Raw genomic sequence first — 21,036 nt, 5'->3', positions numbered from 1 at the left:
ATGCTACTTAAAATACTACTGATATCCCACAGAACTGTCCCAGGTTCAGTGTAAATTGCAGGGTTTTATCAAGATCCAACTTGAAGTAGCTTTTCTAGATGTCTTTTAAACTACTATCTAGCCTACATTTTTACTATTTCTGACGCCTTAATCATACAGTATGTATCCCGATAAAGTGTTTTGCTTAGACAAAAGTTTCTCAGGTGTCAGTATAATGAATTTTAGACAAATTTCTATACATTTATGAGCTGGCTTATAGAATTTACAAACTGATTATGACAAAGTTATGATGGAAATACTGAGGTAGGGTGTGTTCACAAAACACTAAAATATAATAAAAATTTCAAAATTTTCCTGTAAAAATCAATAATTGCTTATTAGTTTTCAGTAATTGCCTCTGAGAAAATTAATGAAATTAGTCGCCTTCTAACTTAATAATCCTCTTACTGACAAGCAGACATATGTGTCCATCACCAGCTCGTTGCCAAGCAGATATATATATCCTTTTTAAATGAAAAGGAACTTGTATCTTTAAATCTCTTTCTTTCCTTGCTATCAATGCATTAAGGTGTAGTGAAATGCACGTATGACTATTTAAATGTATAATAGAGTAATCAAGGGAACCAAGGTTATAGCGGTAATCAAAAGAATGTAATCCAGGGACAAAGAACAGACATGGAAAACAGACATGCACAACAAAGTACATAAAGTAACTAAAATCATACATACAAAGTAACGAAAGCAAATGAGCAACTCGGACTCCAATATAAACTGGAATCATGGACCAGATGCACCTGTAGGGTAAGCGTCCTCTGCTTTTCTAGAAACACCCGCCTAGTTGCTCATAAAAAGTCAAGTACATAAACATGATTACATAATTTCATTAATTACGTCATGAACGCTGACTTCCAAAGGTCTACAGAGTACTGACACTTTCAGAATTTAAACTTGACAATGTCTGACTTTGATGACTGATGGTTTTTGACTTAGGACAACAGAAAAGGTGGTGAGGTTGATGTTGATGAACCAGGCAATAAGACCTGAGTCACTCACCTTTGGAAATCAGACAAACTTATATGATGATTAATCCATTCAAAGTGCAGATGTCAGTCCACATCTGAAAAAATCCTTGTGCAGAGATAAAGCCTTCTTCATATGGGTATTATGAAAAAACCGACGTTGAATCAAATCATAGTTTCATACATGTGTACTGGCAGAAAGGATATAAATTTCAATTATCCAACATGCCAGCATGTGGCTTGGTATTGAGAGAAAATCAACACATTCCAGAATATGTGTAATAAAAATTTGCCCTTATATACTCAAGTATAAGTTGATCCCTCCAAAAATTGGACCCCCTTTCAGTCTCAAATTTCTGGAACTTAGTCTTATCCCGCTTATAAGTCGGGCTGATATTTGGCAGCTGCATTGCTAATATTCCTGAGTTACAATGGGTATACCTGTTTGTTTTAATAACTTCAATAAATGTTGAAATAAATTAAAAGGTCAATTGTTACAGAACAATTGAAAGGTCTTTCCCACCAATTCTCTCCTGACAACTATCATGGTTTTTTTTATATTTCAAACTATCATGTTTATGAGAAATGACCTTTGTTTCACGGCTAAAGCCTTATTGTGTTCTAGCCTGTCGAGACGGCTCGATCGACAATATTTATTTCTTGTATATGTTTTAAAATGCGAGGTTTTTGACAATTATTAAATTTGCAAAACAGCTCTGATTCTTATAAGAACGATGAATTCTGCAGTAACTGTGTTGTAATAAACTATTTTTTTCTGTCAGTTCCATCAATACAATCAGTTGAGAACAAAATGAACTTGTGATTTTCATTAAAATAGATAAATTCAAAGGGAGATAATTATAAGGTATTGCAAAGCAAAAGGTCTCAATCGTCACTTCCAGGTCAAATGGCCACCCCTCTATGAAGTACTAAAACACACTTACCCTAGAATTATGCATTGTAAAGGTATTATTTGAGTGTGTATTGAACAAATGTTGTCAAAATTAAACTCAGATTGTAAACTCTTATTTCGTACTTTTAAGTTTCTACAAAAGTACGAGTGTTTTGTATAAGTGTGAATAATGTGCCTCCATTGTGTAAGTTGGTACAACAATGTCGGAAGAAAGTGATTTTACAAAATTACTGTACAATAACTGTTTAAATATTTTGATAACCAAGAAGTCGGTCTCTGTTCCTGCTATTTTAAGGCAACTTAAAGAGTAAATGTAAATTGATTCAGTACATGAGTACTTTGATTTTCCTATTTAAATGACAATTGAAAATTATTAATACATGTTTATTTATCGTGATATTCTCGCTATGCTGTTGTTTAAATGTTAGGCCATACATGGGATTGTTTTGCATTTAATGACCGTAAATAGTGGTTTTTACTGATAAAAAGCTGGACACTCCCGATTTAGGTGCCCATGATAGGTCTAAGGTCACTTTTTAAAAAAAAATGTATTGGAAGTATACTTTTAAAGACAGTTTTCAAAAACGAACATTATGCATGTATTAACATTATTTACTTATTGTCTTTATCCATATGCATTTTTTTAGATTAGTTTTTAAAAAAAATGCATTAATTACGGTAAGTACTGTTGTTTTCAAAGTGTGCACCAATTTTCAACAACGAAAACCGGCAAAGACACCACTAATGGAATTCGTTGTATTCGAATATAGTTCTAAATGTCGGTGGAGAGTTTTCCTATATAGATACATATTTAGACAGTAAATACCGCGTTACCAGTAGTTATAACTCATACTATAAAGACTTAAACAAAAAAACTACAGCAAAAAAGTGCCTAATAGAGATTCAGAAATGACCCTACAAATGAGGTAAAATATCTTGTCAAAGTTTGACTAAGAACCAAGAAATACAAAAACATACTGCAAATCATCTAAGATCAACAGTGAAGGTCCCAAGTCTATACGACTTATGGTTTAAAAGTTTAGTGACCAACCGAACAATTTCATTTTAGGTCGCGAAATCGCGTAACAAGGGAAACCTCAAATCTTTTCGAAACTTCTTCAAATAGTACTGCCCCGGGTTTCTAAAAATATGGAGCTTTCGGTTTGTGTGTATCTAAAACGGTTTAAGAAATTTCAGCAAAATTAGTTTTTCCGCTACGGGGCAGATAACTCTGGACCGACAAATCATCACGTCTCACAGGGTGAATTCCAAAGATTGTCAAAATCGTGTCGTGATACGTTCAGCCAAAACTTATCCTGGAGTCAATACAACAACAAAAATGCAATTTTTGAAAATGTCACGAATCGGTGTATTTTCACCGATTTCTGAAAATCGTCAAATTTGACCGGAAGTATGCATTGTGGCATATCATTGGAGGTCTCAGTATCGTATTAATTTTCCCATAGACTTCTATAGTGAAGTGCATATTTTTAGGATTTTTTAAAAAATATGTAAATTGATTCAATAAAACTTTCTAAGGACATGTGAAAAAATAATTTCCCGCAAAGAAAATAGGGTGAGTCCACGAAGATCGGACAGAAAAGTAGTCTTGAACTATAAATAGCCATTTTCCTTACTTTCACTTTCGTTTTGCACTCACCAAACCAACCTTTTCAGTGGAACATTTTTATGATATTGTGTTAGATTTTCTCTTAAAAAAGTTCTTCATCTTCCAGTGTGATGTTTGCTCTATTTTATAAGTCATTGTTCATATCTTTTGACAAAACATTAGTTTGTAGAGAGGCAAAAAGAAAATGCACTATATTTTTATAGCATCCATGTTTTGACGTACACCCGCTCAGGGATATGCAATACGATACTGGTACCTGGATGTGGAACCATGCTTCTAAATTGATTGGAAGTAGTTTGAGTTGTCTATCTTGAACCATATTGGCAAAAAACCATTTTTGACCCAGTTTTTGACCATTAAAACAAATGACCTTGACTTTTGAAATGGGAAAGACCTTAATAATTACAAGCCAGAGTTGTTTTTACAGTAGTAAGTAATTAAATTCTTGACAAGCCATGTAAATTGTTTTACTGCAGCCATTTTTTCATTCATTCTAATTTTGGTACAACTAATAACCCAAATTAAAATCATTTATATAGGGAACAACAATGAATAAAACAGGAAGTTCATAATATTCTAACAACTCATTATTGAAGATATTTCAGTAAGTTAAGAGGTTTTATCTGAAGGAAAAAGAAATTAAAAACATAATTGTCATAACCAACTCAAATATTGATTACTTTTGTCAAATTATGGTACATTATTTGGTTATGTTTCCATTACACCTTTTTTTGCTAAATAAGCGGACACGTGTAAAATGGATGAGTGGGAAATACAAATAAAATCATAGAAGGCCTGTATTTAGCAAAATAAAGACGGTAAACAGTAAATATAATTTTAATGCATTACATTTTAGCTGTAAAACGTAGAAGATGAACATTTTAGTTCATAAGATAGGTCTTGTCTATAAGTCAGAACCCTTCTCAGCAGCTAAAAATGTATCCCCAAAATCTTACTTAAAGTCATATATGGTAGAAGCTGTTCCATCTAGTTAGGAAGGACACTGCAGGTTATTAATGGTGAATTCAGAAGAAATTGTCATTTAACAAGGGACATAACAATACATGTAGATAAAAGCATTGTGAGATTTAGAGAAATAAACTGTCTTTTGTCAATGAAGAAAGTATTTCATAATTTTGATTTATAAATAAAGGGATAAACTTCATAAAATTTATCAAGACGACCTAATTAATATGCATAAATGAAAACCGGAAGTAACACCCACTTACCATATATGGAAGTGCTATGTCATTGGTTCTCAATCTCCATTTGGGTGCATTGAAAATGTATACATGGGTGGCTTCTTTTATCTTTACATGGTTCGGTGCCTGGTGACACAGGTGTCGACGCAGGTGTATGGCTTCGATAATTGAAATATAATTGCATTTCTTTTGTCTTACGATTTTGGAAATGAAACAATTTACATGAATATTGGACACAATACACATTTTATAATGGGCAACCCTAGGAGTGTTGAAGGGAGTTTTTCTGGTACGAACAGTACTTTTTACTTCTATTGCCATCACTTGGCGTCCTTTGTCATCGTTATTAACAATAATACTAAAGTCTTCTCCTCTGAAACTTCTTGACCAATTAGAACCAAACTTGGTATGAATGTTGCTAGGGGTATCCTGCATAGAACTGATAAGGGGATTTTCAATCCGTTAAAAAATGGTCGCTGTTACTAAAAAGAGAACATAGGGGTCAGACAGTAGTTTTTTTGCACATACATTTGTATCTCCAAAACCGTTAGATTAAGCTAAATTATGTCATGGGTTTAACGTGGTCATCATGATGAGATCTATCTGTGGTCAAATTTTGGTTTTAATCTGTTTAGCCATGTTGGAGTCATTGCCCTTTTTCAACTATTTTTGCTATTTTTTCATGTTATTTCTTTCAAAAGTCTCCTCCTCTGACATTATTTCATCAATTGGAAACAAACTTGTTATGGATGTTTGTTTGTGTATCCTGCATAGAACTGATGTAGGGATTTTTGATCCGTCTAAAAACATGGCCACTGTTACTAAAAACGGAACATAGGAGTCAGACAGTAGTGTTTCGCATATATCTCCAAAACCACTAGGTTTAGCCAAATTCTTTTAATAGCTGAAATGACCCTTTTAATCAGGACTATAAAAGTTGTCAGGCGACTCCTTGTAAGAGTTATTGCCCTTGAAAGGAGAATTTTTTTTTTACAGTTTTCAGTCAAGATCTTGAAAACTATGGTAGATTAAAAGAAACTTTCCATTGTTGAAATGATCCTAATGGTACGTCCTACCAAAGACTTATGAGTCATAATTGTTGGACAACTTCTTGTTAAATTTATTGCCATTGAAAGGCAAAATTCAACCAGGTGAGCGATTCAGGCTTCTGAGAGCCTCTTGTTTTATAGGTCAGGTAAAATATTTAATTTTAGCAAAAAAAGATTTAGAACAAGGGGAATCTTCAGTACGAAACTTTTATGGGTTCTCAAATATATTATCAAAAACCAATAAAAAAATAAACATGTTCGTATTATTCTATAGCTGTGCTAGCTTGCAAGGTACTGGTACACTTGACAGAAGTAATGTTACGTAAAAAGGGATCGAGATCAGAACAGTTTAAATCTTAGAATGTGAATTTAATTTATTTTATTTAGAAAGTCCAATCGAACATGACAGAACGTAATGAAATATTTCTATGTAATCTTTGAAAAGAAGTGGTGTCGTCTGTGGATCTAGTCTTCACACATGTAATAGTTAAATATTTCTGTCATTGTTTATCATTTTCTTCTCGAATTGTTTAAATTGATACAGCTGTATCAATATATTCGCTGGCAAACCAAAACTTTCAATATTTTCACTCCCCATTGTAGAAATCATGTAAAAAGTGTAGAAGCCCCATGCATTTCAACCACTCTATCAATGAATTGAGAACCAATGACGTAGAACGGTCACGTGACCACAAGACTAATTAAAATTTGTATGGCTTGGGTCATTGTCCATTTTTGAATCAATTTATCTTCATTTGAACCGTGCAAGGGACGTTTTTATGATATATATTTGGTGTAATAAATCAAATAAACCAAAAATTGAAAAAAAATATTTTTTTGTGTCATGTCTTCTTTAAGTGCAGCAATGGATAAAAGATTAACAGCATTTCATGAGATACAGTAATTCATCTTAGAACTGCAGATAATTCACTAATTGCAAAAAATGTGGATATTCATGAGGCATTCTACTTAGTATGACATGGTGGTAACTAATTAAAAAAAGTTATATGTTGTTCATAGTAACACAGAACTGGTAAAATATTTGTCAATAAGCGGTCTGTCTAAATACTACAAAGACCAGTTTTAGTGCACAAAGGCCATAAAAGTAACACTAATAATAACTTTTTTAGCTCACCTGTCTATAGGCCGAGTGAGCTTATACCATCACTTGGCATCCGTCGTCGTGGACAACTTTTAAAAAATCTTCTCCTCTGAAGCTACTGGACTGATGGGTTTTAAACTTGGCATGATTGTTCCTTAGGGTGTTCTGCACAAAATGTCCGTTGGGATTTTTGATCCATGAAAAAGCATGGCCTCTGTTACTAAAATAGACATACGGGTCAGATTGCAATTTTTTGCAAATAACTCAAAAACCGTTGCCTTTAGCAAATTTCTGGCTGGGGTAATATGTTCAGCATTATGAGATGAATATATGCCAAAATTTTCAAAACAATTTGTCAACTGATGTAGGAGTTACGGCCCCTGAAACAGTTTTTTTTTTTGCATTTTTCGCATGTGCAACTTTGAAAATCTTCTCAAAATGACTGTTGGGATTGTTGATTCATGAAAAACATGACCTCCGTTTCTGAAAATAGAACATTGGGGTCCGATGGCAGTTTTTTGCAAATAACTCAAAAACTGTTGCTTTAGCAAATTGATGGCATGGGTAATATTGTTTAGCACCATGAGACAGACCTATGTCAAAATTTGCAAAACGATTGGTCAACTGATGTAGTAGTTACGGCCCCAGAAACGATTTTTTTTTTTTTTTGATTTTCGCATGTGCAACTTTGAAAATCTGCTTTTCAAAATCCATTGCACAGAATTCAATGAAAGTTTACATATATGTTCCTTAGGGTATCCCACACAAATTGAATTTTGGGATTGTTGATTCATGAAAAAATATGGCCACCATTACTAAAAATAGAACATAGGGGTCAGATGGCAGTTTTTTGCAAATAACTCAAAAACCGTTGCCTTAGCAAATTTCTGGCATGGGTTAAATTGTGAAGCGTCATGAGAAGGACCTATGCCGAAATTTTCTAAACCATTCATTGACTAATGTAGGAGTTGCGAACCCTGAAACAGTTTTTTGTTGTTTTTTTTTCACATGTACAACTTTGAAAATCTTCTTCTCAAAAACCATTTCAGATTATTGAATGTAAATAAACATAATAGTTCTTTAGTGTATTGTGCTCAAAATGACTGTTGTGATTTTTAATCCGTGAATAGATTGTTTGTTTGTTTGGGTTTAACGTCCGAGCAGCAATATTTCAGCTATATTCAGACAATGAACATGAAATGGATGATAAAATGAACATGAAATGATAAAAAAAAGGATGGGTCACAAGGACAACAGGGTCGACAAATTTTGATTGCCACTAGAAAAAGGGGGGATGGGTAAGGTCGGGCAATTTAGCCTCCTGTGCTTGTGGCGGAGCGCAAAGGTTCCTACTCCTATCGAATACCACAGCAGGGTTCTTTAACGTGCGAGGAACGTGGCATCTTTCCCAACATGGTGCACCACTATGGTTTGCGGTCAGGTTTTCCGTATTATAGCCTGACAACCCCAGCATGTAACATGCCAGGGATACCCCATTCCACCACCTGGGGCACACATCCCAGTTGCTCTGTGGGCAGAGCGCCTAACCCCCGGCTAGGTTTCTGAGCACTATTTAGTCGCCTTTTACGACAAGCTTAGCGCTGCTGCAGGCCTATTCTTTTAAACACCCGGACCTGCATGGGAATCCGTGAATAGATATGGCTGCCTATACTAAAGATGGAACTTAGGGGTCATAAGACAGGTTTTTGAAAAACAATTCAAAAATTGTTGCCTTTACCAAAATTCTGGTTCAGGTCATGAAAATGCTATGAAAAGCATTTCTTGCATTTGACAATTTAGTTGATTTTAACTTAGCCTGTCTCATTCCTCAAGTTTTTCAAATAAGCAAATGGTTAACCAGGCGAGCGATTCAAACTCTCTTGAGCCTCTAGTTCTGAAGTATTACCATTGGAATGGTAATTAAAAAATACATAAAATACACTAAATTTAGTGTATAAACAGGCATTTAGTCGTTAGAATTGTAGTCTTTCGTGCTAATATTTCCGGCATGTGCCGACAATCCTTTGTGTAACAGACCTTGACTGAACTTGACTGAATAACATTGTCAGTGTTAACAGTTTAGAATTATTTTAAGGGTGGAATTTATGAGTGATTAGAGTGTTTAAAATATAATTTTAATTGAATAAGTGGGGAGGGGGGCTTAAATGAAAGTAGTTATATTAGATATATTAATTAAACAATGTTTATTTAATTGAGCTTAAATAAGGTTTTTTTTGTTCTTGTTGTTGTTTTTTTTTTGTTTTTTTGTTTTAATTGTTGCAATTTTAGTATTAAGTCATACAGTTTTGAATAGTTAAACAATAATTATTACATTAATAACATTTATGGCAATGATTGTTAAGGCAACTTGAAAATCTTTTCTGTGTTGTATTTGCACGAGGTTTTTTTTTACAGTGATTGGGTTGTTTTATGTCTGTGGTAAGTTGGCACTACACGTTTTCCTACATTTTGACTGAACAGCATTTGAAGAATTCTTGTTATCTAGCAAAAGTCTCTGATACAGAATTTCTTTCTCCTCTGTCCATCTAAACACTGCAAAGACCGGTCTTAAAGCTTAAGTCCATAAAAGGTGCACTAAGACCAATGAGGTGACATATTTCTGAAGTAAAAGTACTACCATTGAAATAGTAATTTATAATTAAATAAAATACACTCAATTTAGTGCCCCGTGCAGGTCCGGGTGTTAAAAAATAGGCCTGCAGCAGCGCTAAGCTTGTCGTAAAAGGCGACTAAATAGTGCTCAGAATAGTGCCCACAGAGCAACTGGGATGTGTGCCCCAGGTCGTGGAATGGGGTACCCCTGGCGTGTTACATGCTGGGGTTGTCAGGCTATAATACGGAAAACCTGACCGCAAACCATAGTTGTGCACCGTGTTGGGAAAGATGCCACGTTCCTCGCACGTTAAAGAACCCTACTGTGGTATTCTCCCGGAGTAGGAACATTGGGCTCCGCCACAGGAGGCTAAATTGCCCGACCCTACCCACCTCTCCCTATTTCCAGTAGCAATCAAAATCTGTCGACCCCATTGTCCTTGTGTCCCATCCCTTTTTCATTTCATCATTATTTCATGCTCATTTTATCATCAATTTCATGCCCATCGTCTGAATATAGCTGAAATATTGCTGCTCTGACGTTAAACCCCAACAAACAAACAAACAAACAAACTAAATTTAGTGTAAAAACAGTCATTGAATCGTTAGATCTGTAGTCTTTTGTGCTAAAATTTCTGGCATGTGCCGACAATCCTATGTGTAACAGACCATGACTGAATAGATACCGACTGAATAAATATTGTTGTGTTTAACAAACAGTTCAGAATTATATTTCAATAGTGGAATTATGTGTGATTAGACTGTTGGAAATATATAATGTTAATTGAATAAGTGGAAGGGACTTAAATGAAAGTAATTATATTAGATAGATTAATCAATGTTTCTTTAATTTAGCTGAAATAATTTTTTAGGGTGGATTTTTATTGTTGCAATTTTTGTTCTTGTTTTTATGAAAAATCATAATGCTGATTTTGAAACAGCTTTTAAAGAAATGAATAAATAAACTGTATTAAAAATAAGTCATACAGTTTTAAATAGTTGAAAATCTTTTCTGTGTTCTATTTGCACGAGGTCTTTAACATTGATTGGGTTTTTTTTATGTCTTTGGTATGTTGGCACTGCATGTTTTCCACATATTGAACGAACAGCATTAGAAGAATTATTTTTATCTAATACAAATCTCTGATACAGAATTTCTTTCTCCTCGGAAGATTTTGAAAACAAGCTCTGATATGTAACAGCATATGTCTTAAAAGAACCAAATCATAGTTTCCTGTTCCAACCAGGGACTCTTACAATGTCATGTAGTGCAGATCATACAAGTGATGGAATCGATCATTGGACGAACTGGGAACAGATGAAATTAAACATCTTACAGTACGAACAATTTACGAATCCAGAACTAAGATTCATGCGTACCATTTAATGGAAAATATAATAAGGAAAATATCGGAAAAAAATCTTGTCCGTTTTATATGTTCCTGATAACATTAATTATGGATATTAGAATGAAACAGAATTAATTATAAAATTTGAAATTGCATAAAGCTACTAAAAAAAATTAAATTATTTGAAATAAATCTTATTCACCAAAAATTAACATATTATAAAAAAAAAAATGACTTAAAGATTTTTTCTCCCTACTCTCAAATTTTAAGGACACATAAAACTTATACTTCACTTACATTTTGGAACGTCTATATGTATTTTCTTCACGTAGTATGCGGAATACCAAATTAAATAATCATACGTCTATTTTAACTTTATTTAATATCAAATTAAATAGATAATAATGTAAAAATTAAAAAAATCAATACTATTTTCTAATTTCAAATTAGGTGAAAACTTATATGTAAAGGACAAACAGCTTTCGTAACTAAACGAAATTCAAGGTCGCCACCTTGCCATTTTCAAAGTAGAACTAACAGAACTATGATGCGTGTATACCAAACTTTGTAAAAGACATCGTTTCCATTTTGTTGGCATTTTATATGCATTCACTTTTATTGCTGAAACTGAGTAAATTTTGAAAGGCATTACTAAGTTGGTAAAACATTTTCCATGCATTATAATTTTAACTTCAAATAATAAACTGTTTACATATATACAAAAATTTCATTTCAAGTATATTAACCAACACCAGAGGGTGTGTCAGTGACGGGTCTAAATTTTGTAGAACTATCGGTGTAAACAATTGCATGTTGCACATGTTTGTTTATTCGAAATGTCAGTTACCTCCTTTATAATTTCAATATTTAAAAAAATTTCTATATCTTCAACAGTAAAGGACTTTTTCCATAATTTGTAATTGCAATAGTTATAGGAAATAAAATTCCTTCTACTTACATAAGATTTTGATATTTCAGTTGAGCAATATCGAATATTTGTAACATATCATGCAACATTTCACCTCAGAGTATGTCATAAATGTTAAGAATAAGTTGCCCTTATCAGTAAAAGTTATTAACCGTCCGTGCAAGACCCGACAGGGTAGTTTTGGACGTTAAAAACCCCCTAGTAAGTTAAGGTTGATACTTTCACTGCAAGAAAGTTAACGAATTAAATATCACTACAATTTTTTCACATTGAAACTGAATTCATAAGTCTTTTAAAGAGGAACTTAAGGCTTCAGTAATACATTGTCAGCTTATTCACCTCCATATATTTGTGTTATATAAGATGTATCTGTTTTTAAAAGCACTTGGTCATCTGAGAAAGGTCTTTCAATACAATAAGGGTGTCATGCATATATTGATCATGCAGTCAAATTTACTCAGTTTGCAAATTATGATGCAACCTTCATTTTCAAAAGTTGGCAGGTAAGCAATTAGAATACAAATTACTGACTTAACACAAACATACAAAATCAATGCCCCTTCTTTGTTGAAAAAAAATGCTACGCGTTAAAGTGCCCTCCTCCCTCCGCCTCTCAATTTTCAAATCCTAGCTAGAACACTGGTCACAATGTATGTACAACTTCCTAGTAAAAAAAGCACTCAAAAATCTTAGAATAAAATCGCACATAACGAGACTATGTAATAACTTCAAATAATTCTTCATATCAGCTTGTTTACCACCTGTTATTGACAGTGGGGCCAACAGAGATCATTCCCATCTCATTGATATCTAGTTTTTTTATGCCCCACAATGATAAGTTGAGGGGGCATATTGTTTTACCCCTGTCCATCCGTCCGTAATTCTGTCCGTCCCATAAGTTTTCCGCACTTTTTTTTTAAAAAATCCTTGAAGATATTGAACTGATTTTTTGTATGTGAGTCTTCCATGATTAGTTACAGATCAAGTTAAAGTTCCGTTTCGCTACGCTGAGTTTTACCAAAAATATGGGCCTTGGACTTAAAAAAATTCATGGAAATAACAGTTTTCCGCACTTTTATTGTAAACCCTTGAAGATATGGAACTGCTTTTTGGTATGTGAGTCTGTCATGATTAGTTACAAATCGAGTATAAGTTTCATTCTTCTACGCTGAGTTTTACCAAAATAATGGGCCCTGCACTTTAAAAATTGTATTGAAATAATAGTTTTTCGCCATTTTTTGTAAATGCTTGAAGATATTTGACTGGTTTTTAGTATGCGAGTCTGTCATGATTAGTTACAGATTGAGTTTAAGGTTCGTTCAGCTATCCTGAGTTTTACTCAAAACCACATGCGGGGGCATGTGTCTCACAGACACAATAACACATCTGACAAAGTGCTTTTTACAATTATGAGTTATGATATAGCTGTATGAAGGTTAAAATCGGGGGCATCACTTTATCTAGTTTTTTTCGGAACTTGGACTCTCTTAAATCGACAAATAATGACCATATTAATTGTGCAATAGAAATTTGAAAGATTCTGGTCTTGTCGGATATTCAAATAAGATTTGTCTTTATTGTCTTTGTTATTTGATAATTCCCCATGCAAATATCCCCATCCCCCCATACAATCTCCATTGGGTATTTCTTATCAAACATTTTCATTATCGAATTAAATTTTATATTTTTAAATTCTTAAACAGTTTAAAAAAGCTGTTATTTTTAATTAAATATACATGTTATATATTTCTTTAGATCAATAATGGATTTGAACCTGATTACCTCATTCCCCCCATACAACATTCCTATCCCCATACCCCATCTCCCATATACCATAGAATGGGAAGCTTTCCCCATATAAGTACACTATCTATTTTGGCACACATACAATGTACATATGTACTCCGTTAATTGTTTACACATTCTTCATTATACATTTAACATGTACATGCATATTTAGATTACATCTTGCATTAATGTTTTGCTTCAAACTTTATGCAGGATTCATTCAGCTGTAATCAGTGGTGTAAATGCTGAATCAAAGAGTGTTACCGTTGAATGGTTCGAAAAAGGAGAAACAAAAGGCAAAGAGATAATAAATTTTACAGTCTGAGTTTAACATTACGACAGTTCCACTAGTGCTCAGGACAGTAAATCATAATCAGAACTTTAGTCTTAAACATCAGAATCTGATTGTGATGACTAAGTTGTGTAAGAATCTTAACCATATTTGTTGCATCAGTATAGCATTTGAATTTTGTGTCAAGGTCAAAGGGGGCTAACTAATTTCCTGGGATTTACTTAATCATAGCGTGACCAAATATTGTGATAAAGTATACTGACGAACTCATTCAAATTATACAAAAGTAGTCTTAATAGATATCTTTGCATTTCAAGACAAGTATGGTGTTATAACATTATTATTTCATAGTATACTCACACAATGGTAAATTCAAATTAGCAATTATATACATTTATACATATATGCATGTATCTAAAATTTGGTGATGACTGTTTCTCACCACACCAGTGTTCTTCCCAGGCCAATATAGCGCTGTACTTTGGACCGCTATGATTTCTTAATACTATGCTATCAGTAATTCATTTTAGTTAGAATGCACTTTGAGCACTGTGCTATACTTTTGGAGGAAGGCCATAAGAGCTGTGCTATGCCAGGATGCACTGTGCTACTTAAAAAAATAATGGGGATAACACTGTTGACATATTTTTTAATGCCACTTTATATTTGGTATGCAACTTCAATTGCAAGTTCCATTTTGCATCTGGCTTACCTCTTACCCATGTGCCTGCCTAAAAATTACATATACATGTATAGCCTTTTCAATCACATAAATCGATGTAAACTTTAGGTCAACATTTTGAAGTACGTCTTCATTTCTTTTGAAATAAGCCATTAAAAATATTTATCTTTTTTATAGATTGAAGTAGAAGCAATTTTTATGTTGAACCCTGACCTGCAATCAGCACCCACCGCTCCTTCAGGAAGAGAGACGAAATCATCAAAGGTAAGTTTTTATACGGCTGCAAAAAATTGCAGTGGTATAATGGTATCATCCTGTTGTTGTCTGTTATTTCATGACAGGACAATAACTGAAGTACAAGTGTATAGATCTTTATGAAATTGTACCACATGGTGCTATACCACCAAAGCAGTGTTCAAACAAGAAAATTGCACAATAGCCCCCTTGACAGTAAAACGGGGTCATTTTCAAATAGAAGGAAGCCAATATGCCAGTTTGATAGGTGGTCATTTTTGGATAATAGGAGAGTTTCAACCAGTAGATAAGTTATCCTCAGGTTCTTTTCTGCTCTCAGGACAGTGCAGCATCATGGCACTTTGGTGCAGGGTGTATGTACAGTGATGAAGGTTGTGCTCTATTTACATGTGGTGGTGACTGCAATCTGTATGTGTCGTGCTAGTTAAAATCGATATAAACAAGTGCAACATCTACTTCATCTGAACAAGCCCTGATTTGAAGGATTCAAGGGCTTGTACGGTGGCAAGAAATTCAGACAGGTGAATCAATAGTCTGACGCCAGATGAGAAGAATGAACATTTGTATATTTCTGTCCTGTAGAATAATACAATAAATCGGATTGTGTTTCCTCTGGTGTTCAGGCTTGTTGGGTGTAGGTTTTGTGCTTCAGGGATGTTCACCAAGTTGCATACATCAGCATGAGGTTGGTGTTGGTTCTATGTTGCTGCAGAGTTTGTCATTAAGTCATTGTGTCCAGAAAAAGTTTTACTTTTGCTTCTCTTGTTGTGGTCAAGGCTACTGGTGCTTTAAATAACGAACATGCATCTTGACATGAAACTGAAAAAAATCTGGAAATTCAGAGATCAACCTACGTAATACTGTGCGCCCGCAGGGTCCACATGCCACACTTTTTGTTTGTCATATTGAAATATCCATGCCAATGGCCCAAGGATATGGCCTGGAATGAACACTGTCGAACGAAGCCCTGGATCAATTTTGGAGGTTGTGACTTGATCTTTTCAGGAATTAAGGGCCTGAGACAAGCATTTTCATGATGTCTGGACAATAACCTGACTATAAAAGAATGGATCTCCTATGAAACAGTACTACAAAGTGTCAATCCACAAAAGAAAGGCTTTTTGGGTTTAGTGATTCAAACCATTTAGGAATTAGAGGAAAAGAGGTCAAAAACAAGCAGTTTCATTATGTCCAGACAATAACTTGATTAATTGTGAATAACTCTCTTTTTTCTTTGGAACAATGCTTTACCATGGCAAGTTACAGATCAAGTTCAAATTTAGTTTTGGTCCGCAATTTTATGCTGAGTTATGGCCCTTGGACTAAGAAAATTAATGCAGAATTGAAGTTTTCCACACTTTTTTTATAACAAATTTTGCATGAAATTTGCATTCAGTTCTCTTCAACAGTGATTTCTTTTAGTAGAGGACTTTGTATTGCCATGCAATGCACTCAGAATGCTTGTTTAATTATGATAGATGTGTTGTAGTATTATTTTTTATAAGCTGGTCAATTTTGTTTTCTATAAAATTTCACGTTTTGCGATTTTGGCACTTTTTCATGAAAAAATGTGGGACTTTCCGTTTTCATGCCCTATTGCTTTATGTTTGGTATATTAGCCAATGGGTGTATCATGCACTCGTGGCAAAGCTCTTTATTGAGAGAATGTAGTAATGAGATACTTGAATGAACATAAGAAAGTTTTATTTTGCAGGGGAATAAGCCAGATGGTGATGGTCCTTCAGCTAGACAACTTAATGTTGTTTTCTAGATTCTTGCATGAATGGATTACAAGATTATCTCACCTTAACCAAAGGTCAATGGGAGTTTATGCTATCACTTTTTGCCTGTCATCATCCTTTTAAATCCACGTATAAAGGATTGTTTTATTTGTCACAACCAACCTTATAAAAGTAATAGCACTTTTTCTGTCAAATTGATGATTTCCACATTTTTTATGTGACTTCAAAATTGTCGAATTATGATATGGTATTGTTTTTAATACCAAATGGCGTATATCGCAGAAACAATTACCGGTACTGATTTTATGAATATGGGGACGGGGTACCCATCTCTTACTTGCTACACCTCTTACACCATCGGTAGGAATTTAATGAAACTTTTTGCAGAATCTTTATTACGGGGTGAGAAATGGTAACAGACTAAAAGTGGTTATTTAAACGTTCACAGACCAACCCTGCTTATTTAAAGACTTTTTGAGATTTATTCTATGACAGAGGAGGGTGTTTTGTTTTATGGTATTGTAATGTGCATGAGGTCTCCTTGTTACTGTAAACGTGACAATATAATCTTAAATACTGGAATGATTCAAGTTCACTCAACATGCTTCAAGCACATGTCCAAAAAACACTATATTTGTTGGGTTCCATGTTCAGAAGAGTCATATTGCATGTGAAAAACATTACCTTTGAAGGTATTGACAAGTTTGATTTATTATTCAAACGTCAAATATTGATTATAGTATATTTTTAATGAAGTAGCATGACACCGTCTTCAGTGTTTATGAATGACATTATTTTCGTTTACTTTCACTCCCGGGTTTTGGGGATGGCATTTCATAAGTTTTCAACCTAGGTTTAAGTAATATTTTTATCAATTTGATATTGTTTAATGTAAATGTTGACTCCTAGAATGATAGCAGTTTCGATATTTATTTCAACATTTCAAACCTATAGATGTTTGGGACCATGGACTATTTGTAGTGACATATTTCACCACTTCACATAGCAACAGCATGAATGGAAACACTAGACAATTAATTTGAGTTTTATAGAAAAAGAACAAGTTTATGGAAGAGAACCACAGGGATCTTTACACAATTATGAAATAACATTAGGGACATATTATGAGCCAAGGTTCTTTTGTTTGCTTACATGTAATCATTATCATGAGCCTGCGTATGAATAATTTCGAAGGTATAAATACGGAGCAAGTTCGCAATAACATGGTAGATTGCATTTGGCTGCAGTGCTATCAACATCATTTGAAATATAAGAAAACAGCCATGGGAAGGACTTGCTGCTGGAAACCATCATTAATGGAATCACCCACCACACCGATATTGTCGTTTGATGTTTATTGCATTTTACAATATCATACTATGTTTTCCGCCAATATAGGAGCGCCACTGGAGGAATTTAATGGGAACCTGACTTTGAAGTGAGTGTAATGCAAGCATTATTTATGGTGGATAAGAAATATGAAGGGACTTTAGGATGCATGGTTAATATTTTTAAGGATCGTTTGATGTGGAAAAGGAACTAGGAACTATTAACTTTCGTTGGTGAATACTAGTGTGAGTGCTGTTCAAGAGCTATTAGTGAATTACAGTTGGACTAGGATGAGGCAACATAACAAGGCACACAAGGCGTACATTTTATTAAAGACACAGAAACTGCTATCACCAGGGGTCAATAAGATTTAAAACTGAGAACTATCTTACCAAACGAACCATTCGCCATATCTGTTACAATATAATGTGAATTATACATGTTACCCAAAAACTTATTACATATTCTATGGAATAAAAAATGCATGCATCTTCCGAAAGGTAGACATCACTTTACGCTTTACTTAGGCATCTCAGTATAATTTATCAACATCTAAAAGGCTGATCTTGAGTGAAAATTGAATTTATAAAAGACATTTGCTGCCTTCTTTATAAGAGTAAAATTATGTGCAAAAGGTGCCTCATTAAGAGTTTACATTAAAACTTATTTCCCAATAGAATTTATGGCCTTTGATGATAATAAATTTAGTTATTAATAACAAAACTGCTGAATTGCCTCAAAGGTATTTATGAATGCATTTCCATGCTAACTCTATTCAAAACCTTTACAGCAAAGATTTTAAGTTTTCGTCTGTACATTCCCATTTAAGTTTTCGTCTGTACATTCCCATTTTAAGTTTTCGTCCCATTTAATTTGCTATTTGATCACAATCAGTCCATGAATTTAAAATAAAATTCCAAAATGTCGGCTACTTTTCTGCACCATGTATTATGTCTCCCCTGTTCATCTGTCTGTCACCCTTTTGTAATTGTAACTCTCCAGAAACTGCAGCTCAAAATATCTTGAAGCTTTTTAGGTGGTTATGTTAGGACATGATTTGTAGTTGTGTATATTACCAGGAATTTATGATCCTCTAAATGTTATGAGCTTAGGAATGGGTGAGACATACGTTTTTTTTAACTTTAATTACACTTATTACAATTGTATACCTCCTACTTTGTATGTTACATTTTGACTCAAATCAATTGCAAGGTCAAAAGGCACTTTTTATCAAATGGGGGAGCAGGACATTAATTTTGTGAGCAATTAAAAGCTTTACTTAGAAGGAAGCATCTTTATGATATGAGTATAAATGTCAAGCCGAAAATAAATTACAAATGTATTATATGAACAAAAAATGGTTTAGGCTTTATATAACTTAAGTCGACATGATTTATTTTAATTAAACTTACAATGACTGCAAAAGACAAGAAGTACTCTTATGAAATTTGAGGTTAATAAGTTCAGAAGACAGCAGCTTGTTTCATTTTGTATTACTGAAAACATAATTCAAAAAGACTGCAAACCTTTCAGCGATTTTTCTATATATGATTTAGAGCCAATACAAGACTGTTTTCCAATGCCTTGAGCATGATCATTTTCCTTAATGTCTCCAAAAATTACCAGAATCCTGCTATTCATTGATTTTTTAAATTTGACACCTTCAGGCTCTGCTCACCTGATCAGGTGAAAACTTTTTAAAACTCCAAAATTAATTTTTCCCTCACTTCTCATCTTCTGTCGATAAAGATGTAAATTAAGGACTATTAATGCAACCAGCTGTATGATGAAATACAATTGACTTAAAAATTCACAGTTTGTTGTAAATTTTAATAATTTTTTTTCCTAAATTGAAAGGCACAGGCATCTTTCAAAAAAATAATCACTGCCTTTAATGATACCCCCTGCTAACTGCAAAGTGTGGGGTGGGGGGTAATTAGGTTTCACCCTGCCTGTCTGTCCTAATTTTTTTGTTAGTAGCTTGCAGCATTGTTATGAAACTTTGTAGGATGTAATATAACCATGTTGTGTCAAGATGTGCATACTGTCAGTAAAATATGTCTGGACAAAACTTGTAGAAATGACAGATGTTGACCTTAAGCCTTTTTTCAGCAAAACTTGGTGTCATGGGTTGTCCCCAACTCCTCCTCAGTGACCTGCAGGATTGTTATGAAACTTAATAGGATATTAGATTACCATATTGGGATGTGCACATTGTCTGGATTTGTGTAATGGACATCCTGCTATCAAACATGAACCTGATCCTCCGAAACCTCTTGGCGCTGCAGGTAAGGTTATGATGAACACAAAAGCTGTCACAATAAATATAAATAAACTAGTAATAAATATAAACAATTATAAGTGTCCTGCAATGGTGATCAAATATATTAAAAGCACATCAAATGTTACTTGACGTAAATAGGATTTTTAAAGTTGATTAAATATCTCTTTTCTTCAGTCTTCAGAGTTCTGTTTGTAGTATACATTTGCATGGGGTTTTTTTTCAGCTCGAAGAAAGTCTAACTGTGTAAAGGCTGTTGAAAGTATTCAAAAGAAAAGAGACGAGAGAAGATCACAACAAGAGGCACTACGTTTGAAGAATGCACGAGACTATGATATGTCAGATCCTAATTTGGAGTTTTTAGCTATGATAAAGTAAGCGTTGTTGTATTAGCCATTGGCCAGTCAAGGGGGAGAAGGTGGGAAATTATTATTTTTAACATTGGAAAATACTCAGTAATCAATGTAGTTAAAAAAAAAACAACATCCGAGCAAGAACGTTATTTAGCATTTTAGTATATCTAAAAGTAAGTTGATGCATTTTTCTGGAGTAAAATTTTGTGGTCCCAGGCCCCAGCGCCACAAAGGTAAAAATATTTAAGTCTGAGAATATTTTTAACTTCCATGGTAACTCCAATCAGTGTCTTTGAAATTGATGACGACAAAAACAATTTTAAAAGAATTTTCTCAAACTTAACTAATTTTTCAAGTTTTTGGCCCTGTGGACAGGTCAGAGCACCTGCTTTCTTTTGTAAGTCTCTGGATTCACTGGGCGTGCTCTTATGGTACATGAGTTTAAAATTTCATTAACTGTTGTATCACGGAGCACCAAGGCTGGCCATTTTTTGTCTCATAATGACTAA

General features: G+C 33.9%; 1 pseudogene; it reads left to right on the top strand.

Annotated features, from left to right (window-relative positions):
- Positions 1–21,036, top strand: part of LOC148620426 (kinesin-like protein KIF2A) — a 55,023-nt pseudogene that overhangs the window by 798 nt on the left and 33,189 nt on the right.

Source organism: Perna viridis, chromosome 4 (genome assembly GCF_037379345.1).
Source record: "Perna viridis isolate PV_CMFRI_1.1 ecotype Kerala chromosome 4, ASM3737934v1, whole genome shotgun sequence".
NCBI classification, from domain to species: domain Eukaryota; kingdom Metazoa; phylum Mollusca; class Bivalvia; order Mytilida; family Mytilidae; genus Perna; species Perna viridis.
Note: the sequence above shows the minus strand (reverse complement) of the source record. Positions and strands in the feature narration are given on the sequence as shown.